Source organism: Colossoma macropomum, unplaced genomic scaffold (assembly GCF_904425465.1).
Source record: "Colossoma macropomum unplaced genomic scaffold, Colossoma_macropomum, whole genome shotgun sequence".
Classification (NCBI taxonomy): domain Eukaryota; kingdom Metazoa; phylum Chordata; class Actinopteri; order Characiformes; family Serrasalmidae; genus Colossoma; species Colossoma macropomum.
Window position 1 is genome coordinate 5004640 of NW_023494786.1, and position 11287 is coordinate 5015926.

At 38.2% G+C, this 11287-nt stretch overlaps 1 long non-coding RNA gene across 1 annotated transcript; it reads right to left on the minus strand.

Annotated features, from left to right (window-relative positions):
- Nucleotides 1-5698: 5698 nt before the first annotated feature.
- On the minus strand, nt 5699-9149 carry LOC118827154. Its single transcript, XR_005008846.1, has 3 exons — nt 8835-9149; nt 6773-6810; nt 5699-6051 (listed from the first exon to the last, which is right to left on the minus strand). It is a non-coding gene; the product is annotated as an uncharacterized LOC118827154 (long non-coding RNA).
- Nucleotides 9150-11287: the final 2138 nt, after the last annotated feature.

Sequence of the window (11287 nt, forward strand, 5' to 3'; positions counted from 1 at the left end):
ATATATATATATATAATATATATATACACACATAGTGTGTGCAAGAAACTGCAAACTGCTTGTCTGCTATGACAGTTGACTGAGAGAAGAAAGCATGCTGGCAGTAGGAGACAGCTTGATCAGGCCTGGTGGTTACTATAGCACCCCTTGCTGTGATGCTCAGAATGCAGCTTGCGGTTGCATCGCATTATGAATTGGTCATGATACATTTTTGAACACAACAACATACGAAACCATGTCTGCATAGCTGCGAATGATTTCTAGCCATGCACAGTTGACAGAGGGCTGTTAAAGCTGCTCTACTAATAAAGATAATAAAGGTTCGCATTCCTCCATTGTATACCCATGCACGGCGGACGACTCTTTTGCGCCATAAAAGAAAATGCTAATTTTGTGTTGGGCTGTGGCTCAATTCACATAACATTGTACTAGTATGTTCAAAATAGTAACAACACCATTGATGGTATACTAATTAAGACGTACTATTTAGTACGGTATGTGCCGTTTGAGAAGCAGAGGTGGGAGAGAGACTTGACACACAAAGGCTACCCTTTACTTCTCACTCATGTACTATCAAAATGGCCTGAACAGCCTGTAGGCCTACCGACACCGTCAAGGTTTACTGACGTGAGCAACGCAACTTTTAAAAACGTTAAATTAAAATTTACATTTCAATTCATTTCCTTACGGACTCTGCTGCCACAGCATGTCCTTGATTTTGCCTGATATGTATAGTCCATGGCCTCAATACTGATAAAGCTGACTGTGGCTCCACATAGTTACCAGATCGTGCAAAATCAAAGGAATCAGACAGGAAAAGATCACCCAGGTGGTACATTTGATATAGCCCAAACTTGGGCCACATCTGGTATTCACCTGTAGTCCACATGTGCTTCCCCCCTTTGACTACCAGTTGCAGGTGGCTGTGGTGTTGATGGGATGTGAACTCATGATCTCCTGATGATGGGGCAATCAGTGTTGGATTTGTCATTATGCATTTATTTTAACGAAGTCTCCAAAAGACAGTGCAGTTCAAGACTTGATTACAAAGCTTCTAAAAGGGATGTGATCGCAATGGAGCCCTCATTGAAGTGGCAAAATGCTAGACTTCCAGAGAAAAAAAATGAACACTGAAGCATGCAGCATTCCCAGATGTTTATTCCTTCCATCATCAACCTAAGAGCGTGAATCCAAATGCAGTCAATCAGCAAAAACATGTTTGGTGCTCACGTTTTGCATCTAAGCTGCCAGGCTAACAGTGCTGGCTGGAAGTAAGCTGTCACCAAAGGGTAAGTATTACGTTCTATTTTGAAAAAACAGAACAAAGAAATCTATGGGTAGTCTGTTAGGTTACTAACGATTTGTGTACTGATGCAGAGGAACGCAAACTGTAGCTCTGGCAATGGTCCACAAGTAGAAAGTGAGACAAGAGAGGAGAGACGGCGTTTTAAGTTGGGGGTGCTACAATTTTAAACAGCGTATATGTGATGTAAACCAATGACGTAATGCAAAATAATTTTCCTTTTTTATTTTTTTTTTCTAATTTGCACCAAACAGCATGTGCACACGGTGCAATGAGGCGAGAGATGACAATATACACATATAACTGACACAGACCTCTAACTCACATCCTCTCTCTGCTCTCTCGTTCTGGAAGAACTTTATGTAAATGAGCTGAGTGGCGATCAATCCGATTGTTGATATGTGGCGAGGTAGCCGATTCACGCCCACAGTCACGCACTGAGATTTAATACTGAAACGCACTCTGATAGGGCGATATAAAGGTTGGCAAAAACTTAATTATTTACGACATAGATGATTAATTTTTAAGTTTAAAAGGGCTTTTTATGCTGTTTTGGGACGCAGAACTGGCCTGTAACTCTGCATAGGCTTTCTCGCTTTGCACCTCAGTATTATCTCAACCTGAACATACAATAAAAAGGCTTTTCTGCCGTCAAATACCATTTCTCGATTAAGGAACTGACCTAAAATCACAATTTTATGAGACAGAACCCTAAAGCATTTACTTGAGTGAGCAAATCTGTACAATAATGAAATCGTCGTTGAATACGCTCAGATACACTGAAAAGGCGTTTCCAGCACTCCAGAAGCGCTGAAATGCTTTAGAAAGGCTGGAACCACTGTCCAGTATTCTCTTAAAGTGAAGACATTATAATGATTCTAAAAAGGCTTTTCTGCCATGAAATATCCGTTTACTCTAAAGGAACTTACCAAAAATCACATTTTCTTGAGACTGAATTCCAAAGCTTTAACATGGGTGACCAAATCTGTACAATAATGAAGTCGTCGTTGTATACACTCAGATACACTGAAAAGGCGTTTCCAGCACTCCTGCAGTGCTCAAACGCTTTAGAAAGCCTAGAACAGCTGTGCAGTATTCTCTTAACGTGAAGACATAAACGTCGATATGCTTAACATAAAAAAATGTTTTCCATTGTTATAGCAGAGTTGCTTTGGAATTCTGCTACACATGACTGTAGTAAACCAGCACCTACCAGTACCGTTAATTGATTCCAGCACCGTTAATTGATTCACAAAGGGTTGAGATTTTACCTGGAAAGCATTTTTTTTTTCAGACCCCTTAAAATCCGAACACTGACTCAAACAAACATATATCCAGAGATTTTTATCGCTAATAACACCAGAGAATTTTGAGAAATGTTGTACGTTTGCAACTTCATCATTGTTTACAAGCTTTGAAAGGGTCTCTTTCAAGTAAATACGTACTTTATTCAAAACATACTTATTTATATTGATTTCTTAACACAATTGGAAGTGTACAGTAGAAGTATTATTGTTAGTAGTAGTAATGATAATAATAATATTAATAATATTAATAATAATAATAATAGAAGGATGTGATTATATTTAAGTAGCACATAGATTATATTCACATAACACTGAGTGAAAAATGTTTGTTTTTGTACACCTACCTTTTTGTTTTGTTTGGTACACCTACCTACACTCAGGCTACACTCACTGTCAATTTTTTAGGTCCACTTACCAAACAGGAGCACTTTGTACATCAGATTGTAGTCCATCTGTTTCTCTGCATACTGTATTAGTTTCCTTTTACCCTGATATTCAGTGGTCAGGACCCCCACAGGACCACCACAAAGCAGGTATTATTTGGGTGGTAGATGATTCTCTGCACTGCAGTGACACTAACGTGGCGGTGACATGGTAGTGGAATGTTATTGCGTGTTATGTGTGCTGCACTAAGTGGATCACACACAACAGCTTTTTTAACTATTCAGAGTCACTGCTGGCTGAGAACAGTTGGCCAACCAAATATGTCCACTGTTTTGTGTCCAGAAACTGACCACTGATTAGATCAAGAGGAAAACTAATGCAAACTGTGCAGCAACAGATGAGCTGTAGTCTACTACTTTACATGTACAAGGTGGAACGACAAGGTAGTTGCATACCCAGCCATCACCATGTCTTGAGATGTCTTAAGACATGTCTAAAGACACATTATGAAGACGTGTTAGGACATCTTGAGGCATGTCTTAAAACATGAAGACATGTCTTTAAGACATGTCTATAGACACGATGTCTATGCAATAATGTCTTGGCAATAATAACATCGCAAGACGTCTCAAGATGTAGGATGTATAATACGTATTTTTAAATTTTACCTACATTTTTTTAAATAAATCTTTTACTTTTAAATATTTTAAGGGAATTTTAAAATGTAACATTATTTATAGCTAAAATTATAGTAATAATTATTTTTGTTCTATGTAGGATGCATAATGGTATCATTTATTTTAATATATTGCATATCGTTTTATAAACATACAAGCATTACATACATTAGTACATACTACATTTATACATTTCAGAACAAATTTAACAACAAAAGTAATAATAATAATAATAGGCACATGGTTCCCAGTCTGTAGCTTTCTCTACAATAAACCATTTTATATGAAACCACTAAATGATTTTGTTTACATCGCAATGATAGAATTATGCCAAGTTTAGAAAAATGTGGAATTCTCCTTTAAATGTTTCTGTTGCATTAGAAAAGTTTATGGAATCAGTGATATGATGAAAGTTTATTTGTGAGTTCATACCATGCCTTCAACATGGTGGTAGTATGAGGGAAGACTCTTATGCAACTATTTTGTAATACAGCGTTGCAGCAAAATTTGAAAATTTAATTCAGTGCTTTTAAATACCTTTTTATAGTAATTAACCCTTAATGTTTTAAAAATGTGGTAAAATGTGTTAAATAATTTTTTTTACATACTATTTTACCGTTGCTTCATTTTTTAATGAAGGTATCATTTTATCAACTTTTAAAATAATAATAATAAGGAGAACAAGAACAATAATAAGTATGCATAAATTACAGTAATTTAAAGGGGTATGGAAAATCACTATTTTACAGTTTTGTATTTCCTTGTTAATCTGTTAAAAATTCAGAATACTTCTATATTCAAATAATTTACTCTGCAATCCAAAGCATAGCCCATGGAAAAGCACCCACATAGCTTTCAAAAAATATAGATTACAGTTATTGTTTATTGTTTTTACAACTGTGTATATGCACAGTACAATAGCGTCATCACACTTGATATGTTCTACAGATGGGGAAAAACATGTTAACTGACTTTGTGTAGAAATTTGAAATATACTGCAATAAATAAACAGTTCCACAAACCAATGAATCTGATTTTAAGGTCTGCTGTTATTCCGTATATAAGTTATGCTGAGGTTATTAACAATATAGTACTATGAACAATTATAAATGATAGGAAACAATTTTAAGACAAATTAATATGGACTAAAAAGAAAAACTGACCAACAGAGTAATACAGAGGTCTGAACCCCAGCAGCACGCCTAACATACCTGAGCCAGATAATGATCAGCTATCAAACAATTAATACCAGACTCAGATGTGCTGGTAGCTGGAATAGAGTCAAGCTGTGGACATATGTGGACACAGGAAACAGGACACAGATAACTCAGTGTGCATATGTCCATGCCGTAATGCCTGAACACTAACATTACTGATATCGCACTGCTAATGTCTCTCCTTTCAGAGTTAAATCCATGATGAGTGAGAGAACTGTCAGATTCACAGCCCATCGCTTCTTCCTCTGTTTTTTCTCAGTGTTGGTCTTCTTTGTCAGAGATATGAGGAAAATGCATCTGTTAAAAAATCAATTTTAAGACAATAAATTTGAAATTACTTTTGGATCTGCATACACAAGCAGGCTGAATTTAAATGGGACCTATTATGCTAATTTCCAATGTTCATAAATTTATTACGACTATAATACATTTACATGCTTCAGTGTTCCAGAAACACATTATTTTTCTCATACTGTAATTGTTTACTCACCCTCTGTCTGAAACGCTCTGTTAGAGATCCAGTGTCTTTAAGCCCCTCCTTCCTGATGAGCCCAGTATGCTCAGATTAGTTAGCTCGCTCACTTGGCTCTGACTGATCAAGCACCAGAGCGGTTCCGCCAATACATGGCCTCCGGTAGATGCGTTGCGTTGTGTGAGGGTGTGCCAAGCTCGCTGGTAGGTGGGCAATAAGAATTGTGTTATGGGATTATATCATCTTGTAACAAAGGAAAAAGGGCTGGGGAACTCCAGCCCTCAGGCAGACTGAGAAAAGTGGTTTCTGTGGGAAAGAGTTTCTCCCTCTGGCATATACTTTCAGCTTTGTATCTTACATGCACAAAAAGCTACATAACACAGTAAATAAAAGGGAAAGCATTATATATTCCCTTTATAAGTAGAATATAATGTACAGTATACATAATTTCACTCATCTAAAATCAACTCAGGCATTTAGTACACAAAGAAATGTGACAAGGCTTTAAATAATACCTATGCATGAACTCCAGTGTGGCACCCAGCTCACACGCATAGCTGATGTTCAGACAATGATGTTCAGTGTAATGAAAGAAGCATCAGGATGAGGCCACTTGTGTAAGAGCACAGTTGAGTGTTGAAAATGATATGGACTGCCACCATACTGGATGAGGCCCAAAGAGAGAATGTTCCTTGGGAAGGATTGAAAACAACAAAGTTGATTAGATAATTCACAATTCTATTGTTTTCATCCTCTAACATGCCTCAGTCAACACGTGACAGAAATGATCATTTGCTATTGAGGCAGGTGTGAGCTTAGTACTGATATCTGTATCTGTTAAAAGCTGTGTTAAAGGAGAATTACATGATTTTTAAGCACAATTTCATCATTAAGATGCAAAAAAATAATTTGACACAAAATGTTCCACTGTGGAAAAACTTACAGAGTCAGAGTTGTTCATAGTGGCAGTGACAAGAACCAGATGTTTGAAGAGTTCAATGCCTCTAATCTCTCTCACAGAGAATTATTACATGAAATGATTATTAATAAGAGCTGAACTCTATTAGAGCATGTTTACCACATGCTTTATGCTATAAATTGTAGGGCTCTGAGACTTGCAGTATTACACATTAAAGCACTGTGAAGAAGTAAATTCATAAATATTGACACAGTGTTGGTGATATTGCCATATCGATATTTTGAACACAGCTGTAATGGCAAATAACATTAATAAATTGAATGAACAAAGCGCAGATATTTGAATACTGTAACCCGGCTTTACCTAAACATTCTGCTCTTCTGTATTACCATAAATACTTCATGAATTATATTTGTTTGAAATACCCACCAAATCTAAACATCTGTCTGACATTCTTATAGTTTCATTTAAAAAATTAAAACTTGAGTCTCACCAGTTGCTCAGCTTCAGATGATTTCTGATGAGAAACATCTAAAACAAAACAGACACATGAGGTAAATGCAGCAAAACAACAACAGTAAGGCATAACAAGAAATAAATTATCAGATGTGGCAAGAAATAAATTATCAGATTTAACTTTAAATCTCGCTGACTTTCCAGTTATACCAGGTTCAGCAGCAAAAAATCTTGGTGTAATACTCGATCCAGATTTATCATTCGATCAACACATAGGCAGCATCACTAGGACAGCTTTTGTACATCTTCGCAATATCGCCAGAATAAGAAATGCCTTATCGCTGCACGATGCAGAAACCTTAGTACATGCCTTTATTACCTCAAGGCTAGATTACTGTAACGCATTACTGTCAGGATGCACCAGCAGGAATTTAAGTAAACTTCAACTAGTTCAAAATGCTGCAGCCAGGGTTCTCACTAAAACTAGAAAATTTTGATCATATCAGTCCAGTTCTATCATCACTCCATTGGCTGCCTGTTAAATTCCGTATTGATTACAAAATTCTTTTATTGACGTATAAAGCCCTACATGGGCTCGCTCCTGAGTACCTGCAAGCCCTTATTTCCCATTACGAGCCACCATGATTACTCAGATCACAGAGTGCTGGCTTTTTAATAGTTCCCAGAATTCAGAAGGTTTCATCTGGGGGAAGAGCCTTTTCTTATAAAGCCCCCAAACTCTGGAATGATCTTCCAGAAAATGTTCGGGACTCAGACTCAGTCGCAATATTCAAATCTAGGCTGAAAACTCACTTGTTTAGTTTAGCTTTTGGTAGCTAATGTTTCCCCTTGGATAAAGGCAGCAGATCCAGGGGTCCATGGACGCAAGGAATTATAGTAAACTGAGACTGGTGCTGTCGTCCCGCCGCTCGCACGCGATCACTCAGGTTTGTGGACGGTGGAGCGGAGGGATGCCAAATTGTTTCAGGGTGCTCCCGTGTCTGTGTGCCCTTTTGGTTCGCTCCTTTTAGTTAAGCTGTTATAGTCAGATCTGCCGGAGTCGTTAGCCACACTCTGGAAATGTTTTACATACTACTATACATACACCCATACAGAACTAAACTAACTCCATTTCCCTACCTTTCTTCCGAGAAAACGACTGCCCACCTGTCCGGCCGGACACTGCTGGATGATTGTTTGTAGAGCTCTCCGGCTACCCGCTTCAGACCAGTTACCCACAACCCAGTCACCGCCACCTGCCTTGGACTGGCTGCCCACTCTACACTGAAGTCTCCTAACTATTACTACCTCCTAACTATTACTACTACTACTATTAATATTAGTAGAATAATAATTTTGTACGTAGTTTGACCAGAGGAGGATGGGTCCCCCCATGTGAGCCTTGGTTCCTCCCAAGGTTTCTTCCTCAGCTCTGAGGGAGTTTTTCCTTGCCACTGTCGCCCCTGGCTTGCTCACCTGGAGGATTTACATTTTATGTTGAAACTTTGTTCTAAACGGATTTCTGTGAAGCTGCTTTGTGACAACATCAGTTGTAAAAAGCGCTATACAAATAAATTTGATTTGATTTGATTTGATTTGATAACAATGAAAAACACAAAACAAACTGGTCATTATATATTACTAATAAATGTAGCCGAGTAAAACATAGATTATTAATCTAAAGCACAGATAATACATTTTAAAAATAGTACATTTTAAAAAGTACAAATCCACCAAGACGTTACTGGAGTAAATGTAACTGAACAAATTAAAATTATTACTACCCTCTCTGAACTACACAGACTGACGGACTATGTTCAGTTTCACTGTTGTATTGTTCAGTGCGCTGACCCTGCTGCACTGTGTTCAGTCTTAGGTTTATTTCTGAGGCAGTCTTTCATTTGGAGCGCGTGCTAAGCGAGATCTGACGCAGCCGCGAGGCGTAAACAGACACGCCGCTTAGCCGCTAGCTAGCTAACTACATACGCTAACCTACCGCCGGTGTCTTCACTCGGCAGATCAACCCAGAAATACAGAAACAAAAGTTTACTCCAGCTGACTGTCAGTGAGGCTGCTTATCTCATTTTGTCACTACTCACCTTTTAAAAGCAGACTCTGACCGCTGCAGTCGGGACTCCAGTCGTAAAACCAGTCTCCACTCCACTCGGTCCAGTCAGTAGTTATCGTTAGTCAGCTACGCAGCTGAAAATCCTCGTTTCTGGGAGCTGAAAGCGTCACCCGGCAGGCGGCGCTGTCTTAGTAAGGAGTGTAAGAGAGTCTTATCAGGTTTAACACTCGCTAAACAAACTCGATAAACTGCCCGCGGTAGCGACCTGAGAGACCCGCTCACTGTAACGGCTGTAACGGCCGCGTTTGGCTTTAAACGGAGGAACGGCGGAGAGCACTCGCGCTTCAAAACCGAACGTCCAAGCGGCGGAGTCCCGCGCTCTGATTGGTCTAAACTCCCGCCAGTCTTTTGTTTGTCCTCCCATAGATCTTTTTTTCTGGTTCGCGCCTCTGCTGTACTGAATGAACTGTGCTGCTTTGTTTTTGTTTGTTTGTTTTTTTAATCTAGACACAGAATAGAAAACTGCAAACCCTTGAAATACATAAGACAGCTGTGCAGCATTAACATACAGCATCACTGGAGGCCATATCTTAATATATTAAAGTCAAAGTATGAAGTTGGACATTTAAACAAAAATCTGTTTATTATGTAATTTTACGTGGTGAAACAATATAGATCTTTATATATTACTACTCAAATACATTTGTTTATTATTGTTCGTGTTTTCCAAATACTGGAGATAATAATTTGGAAAGTTATACAAATTAAAAGTCTAACTTTGGGCAGCCCTGATCTGCTTAAGAAAATAAACAGAAGTGTAGATGATGAAGAGAGGGAACCAAGTGCTTTTTTTTGCATTAAGTTTTGGTGGTATGTGATCTCTAAAGTACTCAGGTTAGCTGTTAAGTACATTTACTTCCTATTAGCTCAAAGTTGTTTTATCTTGGTTCCTAGCTTGTTGTCTCTGGTTACAGTTGTACATTTGAAAATAGATCAATGTTGTTTTAATCATAGCATGTTTTCTGCAAATGAGCAAAAGGCTGTGACTGACTGTGATTATCTCCTTTGGTAAATGTTACAAATTAAAAGTTATTCTACCATGAACTTCAATGATATAAGGAAATGAGTTTAAACATTTTAAGGTAACGTAAATGGTTTAAGAATTGATTTTTTCTTTTGCTATTTTGCCACTGTAAACACATTTCTGCAATAATCAAAAAACAAAACATACAAAAAAAAAGAATCACAAAAGTACAGCAAGTAAAACCTTAGTGAATGTTCTTTTAGTAATATCACACAAAAACCGTAACATTACAGCAGGCTGTTTCTTGAGGACATACTTATATTCTCTCTTATATAGTTATATTCTCATTATATTGTACATTGGGCAGTGCTGTGGTAATCCTCAGTAGTAATTTTCAGTTTGGCAGTACCACAGGAATACCACACTCATACCACAGTACCTTTTGTAATGGACCACTCTTTGGTCTCAACTGAACTGTCTTAAGACACAACATCTCTATGTCTTAAGACAAAGTGATGTCTTAAGTCATGCCTCGTCTTCAAGACACACAAAATAATTACTTCTTTGTCTTAAGACGTTAACTTTCATGTCTCAAGACAAAGACAGTGTCTTCACTCATACGTCTTAAGACGTTCTTGAGACGTCTTGGCATAAAAAAATGTCTCAAGACATCTTATAAATACTGTCAAGACATCTTAAGACATGTTAAGACACAGTGACAGCTGAGTATGTGTGTCTACAGCAGCAGACAGTGGAAGAGGAGCTAACAAAGTATGCAGAGAAACAGATGGACTACAGTCTGTAATTGTAGAACTACAAAGTGCACCTGTATGGTAAGTGAAGCTGATCCAGTGGACAGGGGTTTTACCTAATAAAGTGGCCACACACACACACACACACACACACACACACACACACACACACACACATAGTTGTATGCAAACATTGGGTTAATTTTCTGAGTGAAAATAAGTTCATATTTTTATGCACAAATACTGTGTATTTACTAAATTTAACATAAGATAAAACAACAAAATGTGGCCCATGCAAATGTCATAGTGTGGTAAGCGTGGTCAATTTGTGGTGTTGTGGTCAATAAGTGGTCTGGAGGCTCCCCATTCAACACTCTTGGACATCAGAACTCAAGTCCACAGTGCTCTGAAGTTTATTGTGGTTTTTGCACACAAAAGTATTTACACTCGCGAGAGAAAAATGAAAAGAAAACAAAACTGTAGCCAAATGACTCCACGGACTCCGCAGTCAGCATCCGGCAGCCATTTGCCTCACACAGAACTAAAGCGATTCTGTTGCATTGGGTCTGAGGCTGCGAAGCCACACAGACCTTCCCCAAACATACTTCAACTCCTCCATTGTCCCCCTTCCCTTTTAACCTGGTAGCTCCGCGCACATTAACTCTGGGTCATACCATTATCCACAGTCTAGGGCTGACAATAGAACAG